Source organism: Eubalaena glacialis, chromosome 13, assembly GCF_028564815.1.
Source record: "Eubalaena glacialis isolate mEubGla1 chromosome 13, mEubGla1.1.hap2.+ XY, whole genome shotgun sequence".
Taxonomy (NCBI): domain Eukaryota; kingdom Metazoa; phylum Chordata; class Mammalia; order Artiodactyla; family Balaenidae; genus Eubalaena; species Eubalaena glacialis.
This window is the reverse complement of record NC_083728.1, coordinates 89,740,829-89,763,838: the sequence shown is the minus strand read 5'-3', so window position 1 is coordinate 89,763,838 and position 23,010 is coordinate 89,740,829. Positions and strand designations below refer to the sequence as shown.

Below are 23,010 nucleotides of genomic sequence, written 5' to 3'. Positions count from 1 at the left end.
TTTGAGCTAATCCTGATAAGTGAGTTTGCTGGTTAAGAAAGAGGAACCCCTCTGGAACATGCATAGTAGATGAAAGAGCAGTTAAACATTGAAAACAGCTATCAAGCTTTTGATTATCTGGGGGCCTGTACTCCTTACAAAGGGAGAGCTGGCCATTTTCAGATTCAGAGTAGATCCATTGTATATGGTCTTTGCCTCCTTGGCTATTCTGCTTAAAGTTCAAACTGGTTAATATTGCCTTGGAGAAAGCATGGCTTATCAGCAGTAGGTTGGAAAAAAATACTTGAATTGTATCCTTTGCCAGCCTGTTTGCATGGGGAAATGAGACAGTTAACTGAAATTCAGCATTTAAATCGAAGTTCATTTATCCCACGTTTCTTTGTCATCCAAAATCATTTCTAGGTTCTAAAGTTGAAAAAAGATATTTACCCATTCAGTCATAATAAGCTTTGTAAATATGTGGATTGCCTTTGCCCATCAGGCAAGAAGGCATTTCTAGGTTGAATTTGGGGGGGAGAATCTCTTTATCACTCTGAGAGTCCCTTATGTCCTCCCGGGGCGGGGGGAGGTCTTTTCCTGAGAATCTGTATTTCTGCAAGGGCCCTTGTTATATAGACTGAGATCCTGCTGGTCCTCACTTAGGAAGCTTACGTAAAGAGAGGAAGTCCACTGTTTCACACACAGTTCAGTTACCAAACTAAGATTACAGTTAAGAAATTCTTTTTCTCCAGATCATAGTTATCAGACCTTTCTTCTCTTGGCAAATATTTATGTGCCTTTTGTAAGATTCTCAGAATTCACATCATAAAGAAAGATGTTGTATGCGTGAAGGCATTCCTCTAAGTCCACAACTTGTTATTAATATTAGGATAGTGGTGAGACAAGGAAACTCACTTCTATTGTTCTGTGGCATATTAGGTCACAGAGTACAGAGGAAGCTTTTAGCAGTTCCAGATAAAGGACCTCACGGAAGTCTGTGAAGCCGGTGGGACTCAGCTACTGATTAAACAGCAGCTTGTGAAACCGGGGCTTTTGTTTTAGATTAAGCAAACAGGCTTGTATCTTGAAAAAGATTTCTGAAGTAAAGGAAGTGCTTTCTAAAGTGTGAATTTTTGTGTTTATTTTAACAGCTTCTGAGAGCTTTCCATGCAAATTCTTGTCAGGATATATGACTCTAAGGCTTGAGATCTGATTTAGACCGGGAATGCTGTTAATTGCTTTCAGTTGGTGATATTTTGGGGTTAACTAAATATGTTCATTTGCATAGTAATAGGAAATCTGTCCAGCAACTTTGTAGCTGATCAGCATGGAAGTTATCAAATCCCTACAGTTTTGCTGATATCAATGTGCTGACTGTTCACGCAATTCTCTTGAAATTTAGAGTCCTTGGGCCCTCTGTGCTCCTGTGTCACTTAGAACAGCTGTACATATAATGAAAAACACTTTGTAATGTAAATGTCATGTAGGGGATAGCCAGGGTTCTGAAACTGTTAAACAGACTAGTCCTCAAAAAAGTCCTTGTAGGTGGACATATAAAAAGAATCCACCTTTTCAGCTCAGTTGAGAGTAAAATTCATGAACCAGTCACAGGAGGAGCAGGCGTTGTGGCCAGAGCTTGGACTTTGGAGTTAGTCTGGGTGTGAGGCCTTCCTCTGCCACTTTAAAACTTTTAAGACCTTGCCCAGTCACTTGACCTCTCCAAGCTTCTTAGAATTCAACTATTAAAAAAGGATGATAATATTTAAGGGGTTGCTGTCATGTGATAGCCATATCTGCTACAGGTTAGGCCCTTGGCAACATAGATTCCTTCATTGCTTCAGATTTCTTTGTAAATTTGGTGGGTTATCCTAGAATTGACTAATGGTGGGTGGTATGGCTTCAAAGAAAGAAGTCACCGTGGTAGCTGCTTATCATGGAATGCCTAGAACTTATGGATGTAAAAAAATCTTTGTTTCTCAAAATAGCAAATTATATGATGGGTGAAGATCCTTTAGAGAGAAATCTGGCTTATTGAAGTATAATGTATAAGCTGGTAGTGTTACTTCTTGAAATTCATAGTCTTGGGGAATTATGCTAGAAAATTTTAAGATGATCTGGATTAGTCTGCTTTTATATAATAAACCTGTTTTTGGACCTCGAGATGACTAAAGCTCTTGCATGTGAACAATTGCTGGTTTTAATTTACGTAAAGGAACCACGGGCAATCTAAGTTTGGTTGATCCCAGACAAAATTGTATACTTGCAGAAAGCGTCCCTGAAGGCAGCCCGTTCACCCAGACTGTGGTAGGACCAGCACAGGGCTGAGGCTTCCCCTTAGAACATGTCATTGGGAGAGACGAATGTGACAGACTTGCTTTCTCTCTCTCTCTCTTTTAAAATTATGTATTTTTGCAGTCCTCTAGCGGTGCTTCACTCTTTGAAATTTTTATTTATTACTCAGACACGAGGAAAGGAATACTATAGAAAGGAGAAGCTGGACAAACGTTCCTGGTCTAAAACAAACTACTGTATCTGGGGTGGTTTTTAGATTCGAATTTCTGCTTTTCTGTGAATCCTCATATGAAGACGCTGTAAGAAAGCTGAGGAGATGTGGTAAAACCTGTGTCAGAGCAAAATGTTGGAGTGAAGTATTTTTAAGTTGTAGTAAATGACTGATTTGGAACCATGCCTTGGCATTACAGTTATTTGCCACAAAGAACAGGCATATCAGAAAAATAACCTCAATATTTCAAAAGAAGGTTTTGTGCAAAGGTTAGCCCAGTGCAGAGATTCCAGGTTTCACTGGACTTTATTGTGATTCAAGTGGGCAACATGAGAACAGCTGACGCCGAGTGTCGCAGGTGCCTGAGACACGCAACACGGTGAGCGCCTTTACTTCTCTGGAAGCCTCTGTCCCCCCACCCGCTGCCCTCCACCCTGACTGCAAAAGAGCGCTTCGTACTCTTCTGCCTTCCTGGGGCTTCAGAGGGGTGGTGGTAAACCTTACATTTTATTTTTAACAGCTTGGCAGATTTTGCATTTTACTATATTATATGTTTGTTTTAAAAGGCTTAAATTCCCATCACCTCAAACAGATGTGCCACGACCAGGTGCTATGGTGCAGCTGGAGTAGCTCTGGGCACCCGGCATCTGACCCCAGTTTGGGAAGCTTTGGGCAGGGAGGTCATGGCAGCTGAGTTTCTGCTGTCCCAGCCTCCGCTCTCCCCATCTCATGGCACTTTCTTAACAGCTAAATTGATCTGCTCATAGTTTGCAAAATATCCTGTGTAGAGTTCCATCTTCCAGCGCTTCATATTCTGTTTGCAGTTGCCTGACTCTTCCCCTTGTATCTTTTAAGTGCTGTCATCTCTTTCTTTGTCTTTTTTTTTTAACCTCTTTGCAGCCCCAGTTTCCCTACTAAGACCTTTCTCCTTGCCCAGCCTTGGTGATTGCCACCCCTAATGAACTCTTAGAGTGTTTCCTTGTGGGACAAGATGTTCCAGGGGATGCAGCATGAAAATGTGGGAACTTTCTAATTTATTTTCATCTCGCCCTTAAAAAATTTTGACTTATGTGACTTTTGAGGGATAGAATGTATTGGTACACTAATGCATTTGTATGACTTGTAAATAAATTTACATGAAATGGAAGGACTACGAAGAAAATTTACTGGTGGGTTGCGTCATCAAAAAAGGTTTGTGTTTGTTGTACCAGCCTACCACTTGCACTTAGCAAATACCACCTGTTTCTTTAAGTCCTGTCTCTTCATCTGGATTGTAAGCTCTGTGTCTCATCGCCTCGGTATTTCTCGTGTTTGCGTGGTTTTGAAGTTTGTGGGTGATGCTGAAGTATGAGAGAGATGGTGCTGGAGAACTGAGTTCACCAGACCAGTACTCCACAGCGTGCATGTGAGGGGGTGTCAGCTTAGACCCTGTCATTTTCCTGCGAACTTCACCTTCATCCAGCCCCAGTCCTTCACCTGGAATGAGGCCACGGATAGTTGTTTTATTTTTAGCCATAAACTTTTTCTTTTAGAACAAATGTAGATTTACAGGAAAGTTGCAAAGATGGTACAAAGAGCTCCTGTGTATCCTTTGCCCAGTTTTCCCTTTTGACATTGGTAACAACCAGGAGCCGGTACTAATACATTGTTACTAACCAGCGTCCAGACTTTACTCACATTTCTTTAGTGTTTCCCTAATGTCCTTTTTCTGGTTCAGGATCCCACAGTATGTCTAGTTGTCATGGCTCCTTGGGCCCCTCCAGACTGTTCCCTGTTTTTGATGATCCTGACATCTTGAGGAGTCCTGGTCAGGAGTTTTGTAGAATATCCCTCAGCTGCTGCGTGTTTGATGTTTTTCTAGCTGTTAGGCTGGGATTCTGTGTTTTGGGGAGGAAGACCACAGAGTTGAAGTGCTGTTCTCATCACATCATGTCAAGGGTACGTGCTTTCAAGACTACTAGCCCCTTGATCCCCTGGCCGAGGTGCTGTGTGTCAGCTTTCTCCGCTGTCAGGTTACCCTTTCCTCCCTTCTCTGCACTGCGCGTACGCACAGCCTGCACTTGGTGGTGATGAGTTCCGTGCCACCTCCTTGAGGTAGAAATTACCTGGGATTCTGTATAGGGTATTTAACTATTCTTCCCCATTTATTTCCTTATTCAGTTATTTATATCAGTATGGACACATGGATATTGATTTTACACTTTGGGTTATAATTCAATAATGTTATTTATTTTGCTGCTTAAATTGGCCCCTGGGAGCCCTTTCAGTTGGCTCTGTGTCCTATAGACATATGTCCATTTTTTTTTTTTTTTAAGCACTTCCTTGTTTTCTGGTGCTATAAGAAGCTATAGGCCCACCTTGTATATTCCCTGCTCCAGCCCTAGGATCAGCCATGTCTCACGCGGCTTCCTTTTATTGGAGAGTGATATTAGAAACCGATATCTGGGCACTGGATTTGCTTGCTGCTACTGGCACATTTATAATAGGGTTTTTCTTTTTTGTTTGTTTTTATTTTAACATCTTTATTGGAGTGTAATTGCTTTAAAATGGTGTGTTAGTTTCTGCTTTATAACAAAGTGAATCAGCTATACATATACATATATCCACATATCTCCTCCCTCTTGCGTCTCCCTCCCACCCCTCTAGGTGGTTCCAAAGCACGGAGCTGATCTCCCTGTGCTATGCGGCTGCTTCCCACTAGCTATCTGTTTTACATTTGGCAGTATATATATGTCCATGCCACTCTCTCACTTCGTCCCAGCTTACCCTTCCCACTCCCCGTGTCCTCAATTTCATTCTCTACGTCTGTGTCTTTATTCCTGTCCTGCCCCTAGGTTCTTCAGAACCTTTTTTTTTTTTTTAAGATTCCATATATATGTGTTAGCATACGGTATTTGTTTTTCTCTTTCTGACTTACTCCACTCTGTATGACAGACTCTAGGTCCATCCACCTCACTACAAATAACTCAATTTCGTTTCTTGTTTTGTCTGAGTAATATTCCATTGTATATATGTGCCACACCTTCTTTATCCATTCATCTGTTGATGGACACTTAGGTTGCTTCCATGTCCTGGTTATTGTAAATAGAGCTGCAATGAACATTGTGGTACATGACTCTTTTTGAATTATGGTTTTCTCAGGGTATATGCCCAGTAGTGGGATTGCTGGGTCGTATGGTAGTTCTATTTTTAGTTTTTTAAGGAACCTCCATACTGTTCTCCGTAGTGGCTGTATCAATTTACATTCCCACCAACAGTGCAAGAGGGTTCCCTTTTCTCCACACCCTCTCCAGCATTTATTGTTTGTAGATTTTTTGATGATGGCCATTCTGACTGGTGTGAGGTGATACCTCATTGTAGTTTTGATTTGCATTTCTCTAATGATTAGTGATGTTGAGCATCCTTTCATGTGTTTGTTGGCAATCTGTATATCTTCTTTGGAAAAATGTCTATTTAGGTCTTCTGCCCATTTTTGGATTGGGTTGTTTGTATTTTTGATATTGAACTGCATGAGCTGCTTGTAAAGTTTGGAGATTAATTCTTTGTCAGTTGCTTCCTTTGCAAATGTTTTCTCCCATTCTGAGGGTTGTGTTTTCGTCTTGTTTATGGTTTCATTTGCTGTGCAAAAGCTTTTAAGTTTCATTAGGTCCCATATTATAGGGGTTTGATCCTCTGCTTCCTGTATCTAATCCCAGGTGTTGGGAAAAGAGAGAGAGCGAGCGAGTGAGAGATTTTGGAGGGACAAAGGGCCTCTAAGAGACAGATGACTTGGACGGACCCTGCGTACGTTTGACCCTGTCACTTGACCACCTTTTAACCGCCTATTAATACCATCGTAAATACTACACATCCCACACTTGTGGTATAATGGTATTGGCAAGATGTTATTTTTATTTTCAGAGCAATGGATATTTGAAAGATTTTATTGACTCTCTCCAAGAGCAGCCTAATCTCTAAGAATAGGAGGGAAACCTTGTAAGCTTAAGGATCTAGTTAGAGAGAATTATTTTAGGGGGCCTATCAGCTTTGGAAATTGTTGAAAGGGATCATAGGCAACTCCTTTAATTGGTGAAAGTTCAGATAAAATGTCCAATGGCAAGTCTCTTGGAGAGTACAGGAGGCTGTAGACTTGCTGTGATCTTTTTACGGAGCTTTTTGTTTCTTTTCATTTTTTATTATGGAAAATTTCAAACATACACAAAAGTAGAATAATTAATATAATGAACCCTCATGTGCCCATCACCCAGCATCAGCAATTTTGAATTTATGGTGAATCTTGTTCACGTGTACCTTTCCCACTGGCCCAGCGGCCCCCACTGTTTTGATATAAATCCCAGCAACAGTACCAAGTTCAGCTGAAATTGTTTCAGGAAAAAGTAAAGATGTTTTTATAAAACAGGATCATTTGCATCAAGATCACCCAGGTACTTGTAGAAATACAGGTTTGGGGGCCCCCAAACAAACCAGCTCAATCGGAATTCTGGATGTTGGCCCAGAAATCTGCATTTGTAGTACTTTTCAGGTGATTTCTCCAATCCTGAGACACAAAATTTTTTTTTTTCACATACACACACTGTATTTTATTTTTACAAGAGATAAATAGACTGACACCAAGCATTGTAAATGGATGACCACAACAAAAGCAACAATGATTGCAATTACCAAACACGAAACACACTCATACTATGTCATAATATTGACATTCAGTCCAGTAATCCTCCACTGTAACAGCTCCTTTACTTTGCGGTGAAAATTGATTTGTATATTCTTTGCCTCTGAGTCCTTGTGGGATTTTTTTTTTTTAATTCAAACAGAAAGTCACAAAAATTATAATCATCCTCATCAGTTCACTCAGTCCCATGTAATTAATTTTTTTTTTTCATCTTGATCTTTTGTTAGCACTTTCATGAGCTCATCAGTTTTTCATTAGAGTTCTGAAAATGCTTATTCATTCAGTTCAGCAGTACAGTCAGTTACCAGAAACCTGTACTTGTCAGAGTCTTTTCTATGAATTCCTTGAAGATGAACCCCTTTTATAGGAACATATTTGCAAAAGCATCAGAGTACACCCAGAACTGTCTGTAAATGACAAAAGACTTAAAAATGACCATGGTTAAAGATTTGATGAAAGTTCATAATAGTGCAATTGACAAGGAAATTTAGTTATTTCTGAGATATACATTTTAAAGTAATAACTAGAATTATGACTTATAACATTATACCAGAACATATAAGATTTTTAGAAATTTCATGTAATGTCTGAAACATTTATATTAACATATTTCCATACAAATAACCCAATGAAAGTTTAGTATTAGTTGTTTTGTTTGTTTGTTTTTTTATACTGCATGTTCTTATTAGTCATCAATTTTATACACGTCAGTGTATACATGTCAATCCCAATCGCCCAATTCAGCACACCACCATCCCCACCCCACCGCAGTTTTCCCCCCGTGGTGTCCATATGTCTGTTCTCTACATCTGTGTCTCAACTTCTGCCCTGCAAACCGGCTCATCTGTACCATTTTTCTAGTTTCCACATACATGTGTTAATATACGATATTTGTTTTTCTCTTTTTGACTTACTTCACTCGGTATGACAGTCTCTAGATCCATCCACGAAAGTGCTGTTTATTTATTTTTTTTGGCTGCATCATGCAGCTTGCAGGATCTTAGTTCTCCGACCAGGGATCAAACCTGGGTCCCCGGCAGTAGAAGCACGGAGTCCTAACCACTGGACCACCAGGGAATTCCCCCGAGACACAAAATATTTTATCTTCTACTAGAGACAAAATAATATCAGTTATTTAATAGAAATCTGTTGACTTGTGGAGCTAGTGAGACTCAAGGAAGGAAGAACAATTTAAAATTAAAAAATTAATGTCAACACCTAAAATCTGAAGTGCTCTCTGCTCCTGACCACCATACATGAATATCATTCTGAAGAATCCTTCTGTGAAAAGTATGTGTGCTATAACCACAAAGGAATTTAAACAGGGTAGAACACACTTAGAGCACTTACCGCTCCAAAGACCTTTTCTTTCTTTAATTTTTTTTTTTGTAACTTTAGCCCCTTCTCTGGGAGTCAGTATAAATAATAACCTCTTTACATTTTATAAATCTCCTGTATAAATAATCAGTAAAAAAGAACTGTGAGCTGGTAGCCTGACAGTCAGATGCCAGTACTGTGAGCTGTGAACCTCATGGTGTAGACGTTCCTGCCCTGGCCTGCCAGGGTTCTGCCCACTGCAGCTCAGACCAGCAAGGAAACTAAGCTTGAGCAGGTATAACTCATGACATTCTTAGTTCTCCAGGTGACAGATGTGCATGCTTTGTGAGAGTCCCTGATTCTTGACCTGTACAAGAACTTGCAGGGTTATTTTTTTCCAGTATAATACCATGTTGTTAACATTTTGCTATAAAAAAGTTTGTTTTTCTAAACTGGTTTATTTTGGAATAGCCTCGGGTTTGTAGCCCATTTTGTATTTTTCAACAGGTACTTTTTTTAAAACTAGTTGGCGTATTTTGATGTATTTGCTGTGGGTGTATTGATATGTACAAAATATTTTTATGACGAGCTAAAGAAAGCAAACTATCTCTCTCTGAAACTACAGTATGATGATTGTATAATCAGTTGGGTTTGATTAAGAACGTCATAGGCCCGGGACTTCCCTGGTGGCGCAGTGGTTAAGGATCCACCTGCCAATGCAGGGGACATGGGTTTGAGCCCTGGTCCAGGAAGATCCCACATGCTGCGGAGCAACTAAGCCCATGCGCCACAGCTACTGAGCCTGCGCTCTAGAGCCCGCGAGCCACAACTACTGAGCCCGCATGCCACAACTACTGAAGCCCTCGCACCTAGAGCCCGTGCTCTGCAACAAGAGAAACCACCGCAATGAGAAGTCCGTGCACTGCAACGAAGAGTAGCCCCTAGTCGCTGCAACTGGAGAAAGCCCGTGCGCAGCACTGAAGACCCAACGCAGCCAAAAATAAATAAATAAAAAGAACGTCATAGGCCCACACACTAGTACAGATAATTCTGGACTCTGTTTTCCTTTTTTTTTTTGGCAACACATATGCCTTGCGTAGGAGAAAAGAATTTCATTCTAAGAATCTAGGATAGTGATTTTTGAGAGAGAAGTTGCTCTTATCCCAAAGTGAAACCACTAGAATTTAATTTTTATTTTTTATTTTTTTTAATTTTTAAAAATTTATTTGGCTGCGTCGGGTCTTAGTTGCAGCACGCGGGATCTTTGTTGCAGCCCGTGGGATCTTTCGTTGCAGTGCACTGGCTTCTCTAGTCGCAGCGCACGGGCTTCTCTCTAGTTGTGGTATGTAAGCTCCAGAGCGCGTGGGCCCAGTAGTTGCGGCACGCGGGCTCTCTAGTTGTGGTGCACATGCTTAGTTGCCCCACGGCATGTGGGATCTTAGTTCCCCGACCAGGGATCGAGTCCGCGTCGCCTGCATTGGAAGGCAGATTTTTAACCACTGGACCACCAGGGAAGTCCAGAATTTAATTTTTAAAAACTCGTATTTTTTTTTTTTTTCTCCTTGAGGTCCATGTTCAAAGTCCATCCTGAAAGTGTCTTTTTCCCCTTTTTGCTACACTAAACAGGAGGCTTGAGTTTGACGTGCTATAACTGCAGCCTTTAATTATGGCAAGTAAATCTCTAAGACATTTTGGACTTAGAAGACAGAGGAGGATGAGTTTGCAGTCATTTTGCACATTTAAAATATCTACTCTAACCAACCAGTAATTGTAAAATTCTGTAGTTTCAGCTTATTGCAAAACCGAAGGTTGTGATCTACTGGTTACCTCTCAGATTAGCCTCTGAATTTAAGTTTAGTGTGTTTTTCACGCTGCAGATTCTTCCTCAGAACCCTGAATAAATTCAACCTGCGCTCCTTTCAGAAGGAAAAAAAATTCCTCTTCCTGGTGCTGCCTGGCAGTGTGGACACTGATCGCAGGTGAGGCACTGAAAAATAACAAACTTACCAAAATAGTCACCAGAGGCCTGATGCCACCGTGCAATCCAGAAGTCTGTAGTTTAACTTTGTTTGCTTTAAAACAAATAATTTCAATAAAAGATCTGATTACTAATTTTCACTGTAGAGGCACTTGGTGAACTCATGCAATTTTGGAATTATAATCCTTTTGTATGGAACTTTAGAGCTGAAATGCCAGTTTACAGGTGAGGGAGCTGAGGCCCAGGGACGTGAAGCAGTAAATTCGATCCCGTACAGCCTGTCAGAGGCTGGCTTCATTCTGGGTTGAGGGGACCGGACACCCAGTGCACCCTGCTCTCCCGCTCACTGCCTTGTACTTTCAGGAAAACGGTTATTAGTGTGATGCACACGCATAGACTGATTCCAGCTATTTTTCCTTTGGATATTTACTTCTGTTTATTATCTGAAAGTCCTGAGTGAAATTTAAAAATATTTATGATATACTTGATTCTTGAAGTACTAACGGTAATTCCTTATTGAATTAGGAAACGTGCTAACGTCCATAATTAGCCTCACAAAACCACATTCATATTTAATTTTTTTAATTTGTAAGAACAACAACTTCCACCTATGAAGTGATTTGCGCTGTTTAATTAAAGGTGATTTAAAAATATTTCTGACTTGAAAGAAATGTAATCGTAAACTTGTAAACATTCGCTTGTGAACATGAAAAATACTTAAACACTGTGATTAAATAAATGCTTTTGTGGAGGCGTGGACCATGTCTAGAGTCTGCTGGAGGCTGTGGATCCCAAGAAGAGTGCTCGCGGGCAGATAGTTTGTGTGCACTTTGAAGAGTCACAGGCAGGTGTCAAGAAATGTATGTGGCGTCGTAGACACGTCATTTTCCTCCTCTTTCTCTCAGCTCTTTAAGACCACCTCCTTGATTGATGCCCTTGATCCCATCCTTCCTCATCTCTTGCTTCCCTCCAGGGCTCAGTCAGCAGCAGCAGTAGCTTCCATGTTTTCTCCTGGACCCTCTCTCTCAGTTCACATATAAAAGATGACAATTTAATGTATATATTTTCCCGCATAGCTTTATTCTACTTTTGAATAACTTTATTAGTGTAAGTTCTCAGAAGTAGTTAAAAAAAAAAAAAGTGAACCATTCTTATGGTTCTTTTGCTACTAATCACCATATTTCTTTTTCTTTTTTTTTTTTTAAGAAATCACTGATTTATTTTATTTTATTTTTTAAATTTATTTATTTTTGGCTGCGTTGGGTCTTCGTTGCGGTGCGCAGGCTTCTCATTGTGGTGGGTGGCTTGTCTTGTTGCGGAGCATGGGCTCTAGGCTCACGGGCTTCAGTAGTTGTGACGCACGGGCTCAGTTGCTCCGCAGCATGTGGGATCTTCCCAGACCAGGGCTCAAACCCGTGTGCCCTGCATTGGCAGGCAGATTCTTAACCACTGTGCCACCAGGGAAGTCCAATCACCATATTTCTTTCCAAGACACTTTTTAAAATGCTTTCCTCCTCTGCCTTCCGTACACCCTTGTCTCCATCTGCCTCTACAATGTCCTGTTTCCTGTTTGACCCTGTTTCTTTGTCCCATCCCCATCCCTTAAATGTTGTTCCCACCCCCTTGGCCCTCTCTTTTCTATTCCCCTCCCCATCTCCTCTCTATTTGCATCAATTAGTGCATGTAGATATTTTTTAAAGTGAAAGTGTTCCAGGGCTTATAATAAAAATAGCTTAGGGAACCCCTGTCCCGTCCTGTTCTTCTTCATCCCTACTCTCTGCTCCCCTGGGCATTGCCCGCCAGCTCTTTTAGCCATGTTGCTAAAGAACAGGCTGGAACCACTATTTCTTGGTTTCAGTAGGTACTGAATTTCTGCTGTGGAAGAAGAGGATTTGTATACTTACACACGTACACACTCTCCCCCTCCTCAGCATCGTTATTTACACTTTTTGGTTAAATCAGCATTCAGCGTTCATATTTTTCTGACTACAAATACTACTCGCAGCTGAGCCTATCGTGTTTCTGATGATTAAATTTCTTCCGCATCTTTTGTTTTCGCTGGATGTTATCATTTCCTTAGCTCTTCCTGAGTGTATCATTAATTTGTCCCACGCTCCTTGGCAGGAGTTGAAATGTCCTCTCGGTGGGTTGGCTGCGCCCTGTGTGGGGCTTGGGTGGCTCTCCCACTGCCCCCAGCGCTCTGCTGCCAGGTCTGAGGCCACCTGATTTCCTTTCCCACGTGGCCTCTGTTCCCTGCCTTGGATAGAAGCTTTTGAGACTTTCTGTCTAAATTCCGGAAGGTTGCAAAGCGATGCCTTGGCGTGAGTCTTTACCGTTCATCCCACTCATCAAGGTGGGTACACAGTGGGCCTTTTGAATCTGGAAAGTGGTGTCCTTTAGTTCCAGAAGAATTTCATACACATATTTTTTTAGGGAATTATTTCCTCTTCCTTTTCTTTGTTCTTTTCCTCCTGGAATGTCTGTTAGTTGAATGTTGGGCTTTTTTGGAGTGAGCTTCGACTCTCCTTTTGTTCATGTTTTATCTCTTTGTTCTGCTATGTGACGGCCTTTGTTTTTTCTACTACACTTTATTTCCAGGAGTTCTTCCTTCCTCCTCTAAATAGCATCTTTCTAAATAGCATCTTCTCATGAGTGTAGTATCTCCTCTTATTTCTGAGGATATTAATTATAGTTTTGTAGTAATTTTTAGGTTTTTTTTTTAACCACTGTACGGTCTGCCTCCTTCAGATCCCTTTTTCTCTCTTTGGGTTGGTCACTTTCTTTCACCTTTTTTAAGGAGGGTTTTCTCAAATGTCAGGCGATCCTTGAAAGCCTGCCCGTGTTTAAGAATGAGGGACACTGATGGGAGGTGTCCTCTGCGACCCTTTGCCTTCACACTCCTTGTCGCATCTGCCGCCAGGCCCCGGGCACTCCTGCCTCAGTGCCCTGGAGTAGGAGTGTGCCCCTGAGCATCACCACGTGGGAGCTGTGTGACCTGGGAGAAGCATCTTTGCCTCTCCCGGCTTCAGCTTCTTCACTTTAAAGCGGGGCTGATAATAGTACCCACCTCAAAGGGTCGTTATGGGGTTGGATGAGTTTAGAACAGTGCCTGGCACATAGTAAGCACCATTTATGTATTAGATATTTTTATAACCACCTGGGGCCAAACCACCATCATTTCTCATGTGAATTATTCTAATATCAGAATGTGTTCCCTGATCACTTCATATAAAGTAACAATCTCCCACATCCACTCCCTACTTTATTTTTCGACATTGCTTATCACCATCCGAGGTACCATATATTTATTAATTTGCCTGTGGTCCGTCTCCTGCGCGAGAACGTAAGCTGTGAATGCAGGGGCTTTGTTTTCTCCACTTCTGTACTCCCCGAACCTGTGGCAGTGCCTGCTCTGTAGAAGATGCTTGGTAAACACTTGCTGAATGAATCGATGTGTTGAATGGGGCTTACTCGTGGGTGGACTTCAGAGTCTGGTGATGGAGCAGCTGTTTCCATAAGAGACACCTTGTCCCCAGAACTCTTCTAATTATCTATAGGTCTCTTGACTTGGGCTGGACACCTGAGTGTCTGGAAGCACCTAGTTATATTGGGTTTATTTTTCTGTATAATATAAAGACAGTATCAGAGGAGCATTATCAGATAGGAAGCCCTAGGTGATCTTGCCTTGATGTTCCATAGACCCTTGTCCAGTTCAGTATTGTAAGCAGTTTCTGGCTTAGTTATGAAGGTAGTACTTTATTATGGAGAATTTTGAACATACACAAAGTAGACGGAAGAGTGTAATGAATTCTCTGTACCCCTCCCCCAGTCCAGCCATCCCTATGGCCGGTCCAACTGCATCCGTACCACCATCTGCTTCCTCTAAAGAGAACTTCTAAAGACATGGCCGGAGAATATGTGTCAATTATATTGGCAAGACTTTCAATTAGACCTTAGGAAGCTGGAAAGGTTCTGAGACCATAGACTCTATCAAGGTGTTGTAGGAAATATTAAGAAACAGGTAAACATGTTTTTCTAGGATGTTTGGGATCTGCCCTGCCTGGGAAGTAAGGAGCACACATCTAGGTCATCTCTCCTTTCCTTTTTGGCCGTATTTTGCAGAAAGTGTACCGGCTAAGTGTTGTGAATACAATACTGCCATTGACTTGCCTGCACGATGCTACAGATTTCAATGGGAAGTTGTATGGAAAGACAGAATGTCCTTTTCCCCAGACATTAGTGGTGCACTGAAGTGGCCAGTTGTGGGGGAAGAAGCCCTGGGAAACTGGCCCAGGGTTTCTACTTCTGGGACCAGATGCTGCCTGTTCATCAGCTGGCTTCCTGGACCACAGGGAGGTCCTGATTCAGAGCTGTTACAAACATCTGGCACTGTGGATGACTCCACACCTTAACTATGCCATCAACCTAATTAAGATTCTAATTCATAAAATATTATCCCTGCCGTCATTTTCCTGGGGTATGGGCCCAGGGTAGTCTGGCAGAGGTCATCTAAACCTGACATTCCTTTGGCCAAACTGTGCCACCTGAGATGAGCTCTTTTGTGGTGGTCTCCATCCTAGTTAGTGATTTTAAAATTGGAATAAAATGAGCCTCTGATAACAGATTTTAATGGACACAGCTGAGAGAAACAGCGACTTCATCTGAAATGATCTCATTCACCGGTATTCAGTCAGCACTCAAAGTATATAACCTTTCTGCAGGTGTGAGAGAACAGTGGGGTTGGCTGACCTTGGAAATTGTTTTTGAACAAGAAGAGCACTTCACTGGTTAGCACACAGCATGGTTTGTTTTTCTAGGCTGTTGATGTCCTGGCTTAGGGGTCTTTGTGGAATCTCTGATTCATCAGCTAGATCATCAACGCACTATTTACTGTTCCCTGCGGTTGGGTATATTTAGTGCTGTGCTTCATTTTCCCTTCCTAATATTAGAATTCATCAGGGAGATTCTAGAGTGTTTAATGTTATTATAAATAGGTGTATTGTTAAATTAAGAGGCAAGGAAAACACTTAGTGACTGAAGATTCTGTGCACAGGAAACCTTTATGATAGATGGGTTTGTAATTTTGAGGTGTTAAATAAAAATGTGTGATTTGCAATGATTGTCTGAATTTTTTTCCTTGAGTAGTATGATTCATTTGACTGGTCTCCCAGATGTAGGGCTGCTTGTCAGGATGTTGGAAAAGGAAGGTGGACTTGTTGGTTCTACCCTTTAAAAAAAAAAAAGCCTGGGCTTGATGTCAGGTCCAGTTTGGAAGATTGCTGGTCCTTAGCTTCTCTGAGTTCTGCCAGGTTTCCTTTGTCTAGTCAGCCCAGTGGGCACCAGCTTTAATTGTCAAGTAGACACGTAAATCTCTCCTGTGCGTTTCCTGAGTGTGAGGGTGGAGAACAGAAGGATTAGGTACGTATCTGACGCTCGCTTTAACTGCTGTAGAGTCCGCTCCCATTTTCAAACCACTGCGTCCTGGGAAGCCAGGGAGGAAGGCTGCGTATACTTGTTTCTGGTGCTGGCAAGAATGGATCCCTTACCAGTGGGGATGGTGTTCCTAAGTTAATAAATTTACAGTGTTCAGGGCTGAACTCAATCCCCCTCCAACTTCAGAAGGTGACTGACTATATTTGGAGATCAGGCCTTTGAAGAAGTGAATATGTTAAAATAAGGCCATTAGCTCTTTAGTTGCTAATCCAATATGACTGTTGTCCTTACAAGAAGAGGAAATTTGAACACAAAGAGGCATCAGGGATGCTCGCTCAGAGGAGAGACCACGTGAGGACACAGCGAGAAGATGGTCGTCTGCAAGCCAAGGAGGGAGGCCTCAGAAGGAACCAGCCGTGCCGACCCCTGGGTCTTGGACTTCCAGCCTCCAGATTGTGAGACAGATTTCTGTTGTTGAAGCTGCACGGTGTCTGGTGTCCGGTTATGGGGGCCCGAGCAGACTAATACGCAGGTTTAGACTCGTGTCTTAGAAGGCATCTGTTAAGATTCCCTGTTAGTTGGGGTACCGACAATGGAGGCTCCTTGTCCAGCACCATCGGGGGCCCGTGGAGGAGAGGGTGCCTTTGGACCCTCTCTGCTGGCGTGGGGTGAAACCACTCTGACGGCTTCCAGTGAGATGAGATGTGCAAAGGGCACGGCGTGTGGAAATAAATACCCTCTATCACAGGAGAATGTAAGTCGGGGGAAACCCACTCTTTAAGAAAACTTATTTTTTAAAGAAAACAACTTAAGAGTTACACTGCTAAACATGAATTGCAAAATGGGCAAGTAAAGAGTGTTTGTGGGAGTTGTGTGCAACCTGGGGAACGAGTGATAAGCCATGACTGGGGCAAGGGAGGGACACCCCTGTGCCATGGACGTAGGGTGATTAGTGATGGGGGAGAATCTTTGCTGAGTAAGAGCATAAAATTACTGAAGGAATGCTACTTGTTGGTCTTATTTGTTTGACCCTGAAAGCATGAGTTTATCCTGTTAACCAGTAGATTAATGATGGATTTCTGGTGGGGGAGAAGGTGAACTTGAAGACTGAGGTCGCAGAGAATCCATCTGGAAGGACTGGGAGAGGTCCGTCGTCGCTCCAGGTGGAGAGCTGGGGCGAGTGATGAGGGTGCAGGGCGAAGAGGTGAACGGGGGCTGGAGGACCACGGACGCTGTAAGGCTTGTTAAGGGGTTTGGACTTTTGGCTGACAACCGTGGGAAGCCCCTGGTACAGAAGTCAAGACGTGAAAGGGTGGAGCACCTCTTCCTGTGTCCCCTCCTCCTGGTCTCCCTCCCTGTAGGTGCCCGCTGTTGCCCACTGGTGACGTTGTGTACACACTGTTCCGACCTGTTCTGTTTGTTTCTGTTTTTTTTTTTTTTCTTGTTTTCATTTAAACATACATCCTGGAGATGGGTTAAATCGTATCCCCCTCCCGGATTCACATATTGAAGTCCTAACCTCTGATAACTCAGAGTGTGATCTTATTTGGAGACAGGGTCTTTACAGAGGTTATAAAGTTAAAATGAGGTCATTAGGAGGGCTGTGATTCAACATGACTGTATCCTTATAAAAAGGGTAAATTTGGACACAGAGATAGGCACAGAGGGAAGGTGATGTGAAGATTCCCAGGGAGAAGACAGACCTGGGACAGATCCGTCTCTCACAGCCCTCAGAGGAACCAGCCCTGCTTCATCTTGGACTTGTAGCCTCTAGAATTGTCCATACCAGTTCGTACTTTGTTACAGCATTTCTAGCAAACTATGACACACAGATTGTCAATTGTTGTATCTACTTTTTTTTCCTATTTAAACTTTTTATTTAATGGATGTGAAGAAATTATTTAATAAATGGAAAACTTCAAACATACACCAGACTAGACAGAGCCTATAATGAATTCCCACGAACGTACCTTTCACCCACATTGACTCGGCTCGGGACCATCTTTTTTCATAATACCCCCATCACTTTCTCTACCCTCATACTATTCTGAACCAAATTCCAGACATTGTTAAATAGGTCACTATCTCTGAGAGATAAAGACAACTTTTAAAAACAGAGCCATTATCACTCTCTCCTAGGAGAACTAGATCATTCTTCCCTAATATGGTCAATTGTCAGTGTTCAGATTTCCAATTGTCTCAATGTTATAATTTTTTTAAGGTTTTTGAATCATGATTCAAATTAACACCTGTACATTGCAGGTTGGTTTGTCTTTTAAAATCTCTTTTAATTCCTTCTCCATCTCTCTTTCTCTCTCCTTGTAATTCATCAGGGTTTTCTCCTTGAGTGTTTTTTGTAGCCTAAATTTTGCTGATTATGTTCTTGTGAAATTTAATATGTTCCACTATTCTCTTTATTTCCTGTTAATTGGTATTTAGATCTAGAGGCTTGGTCAGATACAGGTTTGATATTTTGTTACTATTGGATTGTTTGTTTTGGGTAGTACTGTGTAGTGGGTGGTGGTGTGTTGTCAGGTTGTCTGTCTTTTTGCATTATTAGCTGTCGATACAAATGTCCTGTCATGAAATATTTTTCTTTTGGGTTTTTTTTTAAACAGCTATTTAAGAATGTAAGGACTATTCTTAGCCAGCACGCCATACCAAAACTAACAGTGGGCAGTCTTTCCCCACAAGCCATTGTTTCCTGAGCCCTGTTCTAGGGTCTGTATACCTTGGACATAATAGGAAATATCTGTTTGGTCTTTGTCCCCTTTTCTGGCACAGAGCTACTGAAACCCTTGGAATTTCCTGAGTGATGGGGTGACAGGAGCACTTCTTGTTATTAATAACAAGTGCCTTCCAACCACACCCGAATTTATGCTATTGAAGTGACTCTTGGCCCCTAAGTAGCTTCAGGATGGGGGCCGGTGGCCAGAGGAACCAACCATGTGATTAAAGGGTTTGAAGTTTCAGTCTCACCCTTTACGACTTGAACCACTGGCTAACCAAATAGTAAATATGGGGAGATTTTCTTTGTAAACATATCAGTATATCAGCTGGTAACCAAAGAGGGAATGACAAAATTAGAGTATCAGCATTTTGCAATCCCTCATGGATCTAGACATTGATCATCATTTCTTTTTATCTGTGAACCTTTAAAATTTTTAATCTGAAAAAGGATTCACAGGTGACTCTTCAGTTAATTACGCATGTGTTCAAGTTCTAATCATGGTTCTAGGCAGGGATTTATAATGGTTGAATTAATAATCGGATAGCACTCCTCACTTACTCTGAGTCATTACTGAGAAATTGTGTTCCCCAGATTACCTGTTGATAAAACAGATAATATGCTCCTACCTCTCAGAGTTTCTCAGGTTTTCTGCTTATTAAATCAAGTGCTAGGTATCTATTAAAATGGTTTGGAAACTAAAATGAAAACTCCTAGACTGTACCTTGGAGATGCCGTGTGTTTTTGCATCGGTGTCCTGGGGAGGTGTACGAAGTACCCCAAACCTCTAATTATCCTTGTTCTCAGTTTGTAATCTGCGAGGCGACCTCAGTGTGTGGAGACACTCCTGTCATTATTGATGTTTTTCTGTAGGCGATGATTGGTTTGACTTAACACGTCTCTGAATGCTGCAGACTTGAGAATGTCAAAAGAAAACTGTCTTTCTTCATAGTTTCCAGTTGTCGCAACCAGGAACCTTCCAGGGGCCTGGGTTGTAGTTTGACCACTGGGGCCACGGGGATTTTAGTTGTAGTTCCTCCAGTCTAGAATTTACTTCCTCTCTGAGGTTTATGCAAACCCATCTCACCTTCCAGCCTGTAGGAGGCTGGTTTGATTTCTTCATTTTATACAAGTTTTTCTTTATTGTATGGAAGTTTTCCTCTGTTGGTATACAGTTGTGTTTTTTTTTTTTAAAGCATAGGACTTTGGGCTGATCAAAAGAAAAATACAGTAAATAAAATAGTGTCTAGAAGTGGTAAAACTGTAAAAATTTCTACTAGAGGCTATCTAGTAAATTTCTCAGGTAGTGATTTAGAATCCTTTCAGTGGGCCTGGTAGACATTGAGGTGGAGTGGACTTGTATGCCTTGAGGAAATCTGAGTCCAGGAGAGCAGAGGCCCCTGCAGTGTCTTAACAGAAATAAATACGTTATCAAGGTCGGGCAAAACTCTGCATAACTAGTTATTTTTAACACGGGTATGACTTTTCATGCCTGCCTGATGACTCACAGAAGACAGTTTTATGGATCAGATATTGAGCTGGCCCTCAGGCAGTTTTGATCAAATTTTATGATAGGGTGTGATGCTAAATTATGGATGAAAAGAGAGAAAAAAGTTGTTTACTATTCATTCTCTGGAGTTTGGAGAAGTATGAACTGTCTTAATTACAGTGAGAGGCTTCAGTTCGAAGCACTTAGGCTGTTTTTAAATGTTAAAAACAATGAGGCAAATCAATGTGGTATCCAGGGACTTGTACCTAGCACCCCTGAACCCAGAGTCTGGCCCAGCTGCCTTCCCACCTCGTGTCCTTAGGCACATCGGTGTCCTCGTCTGTGACATGGAGCTGGCGTTGTGACGATCAAATGAAATAATACTATATCAAATCTCAGATATGACCGATAATGACACACCCTTATTTTTGTGCCATTAAGAAAGAAGAAATGCTGCCAATGAAAACAGCTTCTTTCGAGTGTAAGATAGCCCTGAAATTTAGAGATCTTAAAATGCAGTGGGCAAACCTCATCTTAAAAGCCAGTAAAATAGGACTTCCCTGGTGGCACAGTGGTCAAGAATCCGCCTGCCAATGCAGGGGACACGGGTTCCAGCCCTGGTCCGGGAAGATCCCACATGCCGCGGAGCCACTAAGCCCGTGCGCCACAACTACTGAACCTGTGCTCTAGAGCCGGGAACCTAGCTACTGAGCCCACGTGCCTTGAGCCCAGACTCTGCAACAAAGAGAAGCCGCTGCAACGAAGAGTAGCCCCCACTCACCGCAACTAGAGAAAGCCCGTGTGCAGCAACGAAGACCTGACACGGCCAAAAATAAACAAATAAATAAATAAGTAAATAAATTTATTTAAAAAAATCAGTAAAATACAGTGTATATGAAAGTGCTTTGCCACATAAGCCTCAGGAGTCGTATTTAATCCTTATTATGAGTCAGGGGGAGTGAAACAGAGTTATAAGAAAATACCAGTGGGCAGCACAGGCCGAGCTGGGTATTGGTTCTAGAAGGTCGGCTCTCAGTGGCTCAGGCTCCTTGCTTCGCTTAGTTTTCCAGATGGACACCAGTGTCCCTTGTTAGGGAATTCTGCCTTCTTCTGTGTTCATGTGTAGCTTTCCCTCTGTGTTCGATTTTGTGGGTTTAGAGCTTGCAGGTGCTTGACAACCTCTGGTTAATGGCATTATTTTTAAGGAGGAAGGCTGCAGCGGAGTCCGAGCCCCCTTGTGACAAAGCAGGTTCCAGCAGTGCTCATTCTCCAGTAGACTTTTGTTATCGGGAAGGAATTCATTCCTGCTTTGCACCTGATGTGCTGACTCCTTTAGGCTTCTCTGCTCTTCACTAGAGAAGAGCCTTTTATGTTCAGGAATGTGTTTTACTCACATAAGAGTTTGGTTAGTTTTCACTTTCTTCAGGTACTGTGATCTCATTTAAGAAAAATGGTGGCATCGTTCCTTAACTTGTCTCCAGGCCTCCTGCTTGGTGCCTCTGAACACATAATTAGCTGTTGGTGGGGATTTTAAGGAAAAGTTTATTTCTGACTTGCCTGTGATAATCATTTCACAATATATATGTATATGAAATTATCATGTCGTACACCTTAAACTTACACCGTGTTATGTGTTAGTTATATCTCAAAGCAGGAGAGAAAAAAAGAAAAGTGTATTTCTTAGTAAAACACTGGTAGGTAAGACTTAACAATTTGCTCTAACAAAAAAGGGTTCAAACTAGCCCTAGTTGAGTAAGATGCTTTCCAGATAACTAAGTCTTTGCTGAAAGTAAGCGGAGAGAATCTTTCTGCTCTAGACAGGGGTTGCAGACTTTTTCTGTCAATGGCTCACATGCAGTATCTATTACAAATTCTTTTTTTTTCCCCCGAAACAGCCCTTTAAAGATGTAAAAATCATCCTTAGCTGCCCCCGCCCCCGCGAGCAAAAACTGGTCACAGGCTGTAGTTTTCAGTTTCTTTATTGTGACAGGAGCTCCTTGGAGAAGTGGCTGATTCTAAAGCCGGAGGAGGGAAAATATAAGAGGAGCCTGGAGCTTCTCATATAGTATCAGAGAGTGAGGAAGTATAGGAGGAAAAAAGTAAAGGATGGGGCATGTCTGAAGGACCCAGGAGTCAACTTGAAACAGCTCCCAGGGGCCAAAGCTGGAACAATTTGAGCCACAGAGAAATGAGAATAATGGATTATAACCCAAAGAATAAAATAAATATCTTATGAGTTCATAACTTTGGAAATGACTGAATAAATAAGTGTGGAGGAGGGACAAATCCTCCTTACAGAAGAGTACCAAGTAATAAATGTAGAAGGAATAAGGGAAATAGAAAAATCACCACTAGAACATCACAGTGTTCATTGCTGCAGGGAAGACGCACAACTCTGGTGAAAACTATGGTGTAAAGCTTCCCGGAGACCTGGGGTGTGTGAAGAGCCTCAGAGTGTATCCCCGGGTATCAGTTACTGTAGTCCTTTTAACCTGTGTCTACACATCCTGGGACACTCCTCCCTCCGGGAAGTACAGCTTAATTCCCTTACCCGTGCGTGTTCCCTGGACTTTGTGACCCGCTTCTGAAGAGAGGCGTATGCGAAGGGAAAAGGGTAAGTTCACTGTGGTCAAACCTGGCAGAAACCCCCTGGGCCAAGGGATCCAGTTTCACGTCACTGGTAATGATTGTGCCAACATCACATGCCCCAGATATGATGTCATGAGAAGGACCTTTCACCATGTGGTGTTCTAGATTCTTCCCAGATATCTGTAACCTCAGTCCAGTCATGAGAAAACATCAGGCAACCCCATTTGAGGGACATTCTACAAAATAACTGACCGGTACTCTTAAAGAGTGTTGGAGTTACGAAACACGGACAGAGAGACATCAGAGATCAGAGGAGACTAAG

General features: G+C 42.0%; 1 protein-coding gene across 3 annotated transcripts in view; it reads left to right on the top strand.

Moving 5' to 3' along the window:
• LMTK2 (lemur tyrosine kinase 2) overlaps positions 1–23,010 on the top strand; it is an 83,736-nt gene that overhangs the window by 4,346 nt on the left and 56,380 nt on the right. The gene's annotated exons all lie outside the window — the stretch shown is intronic.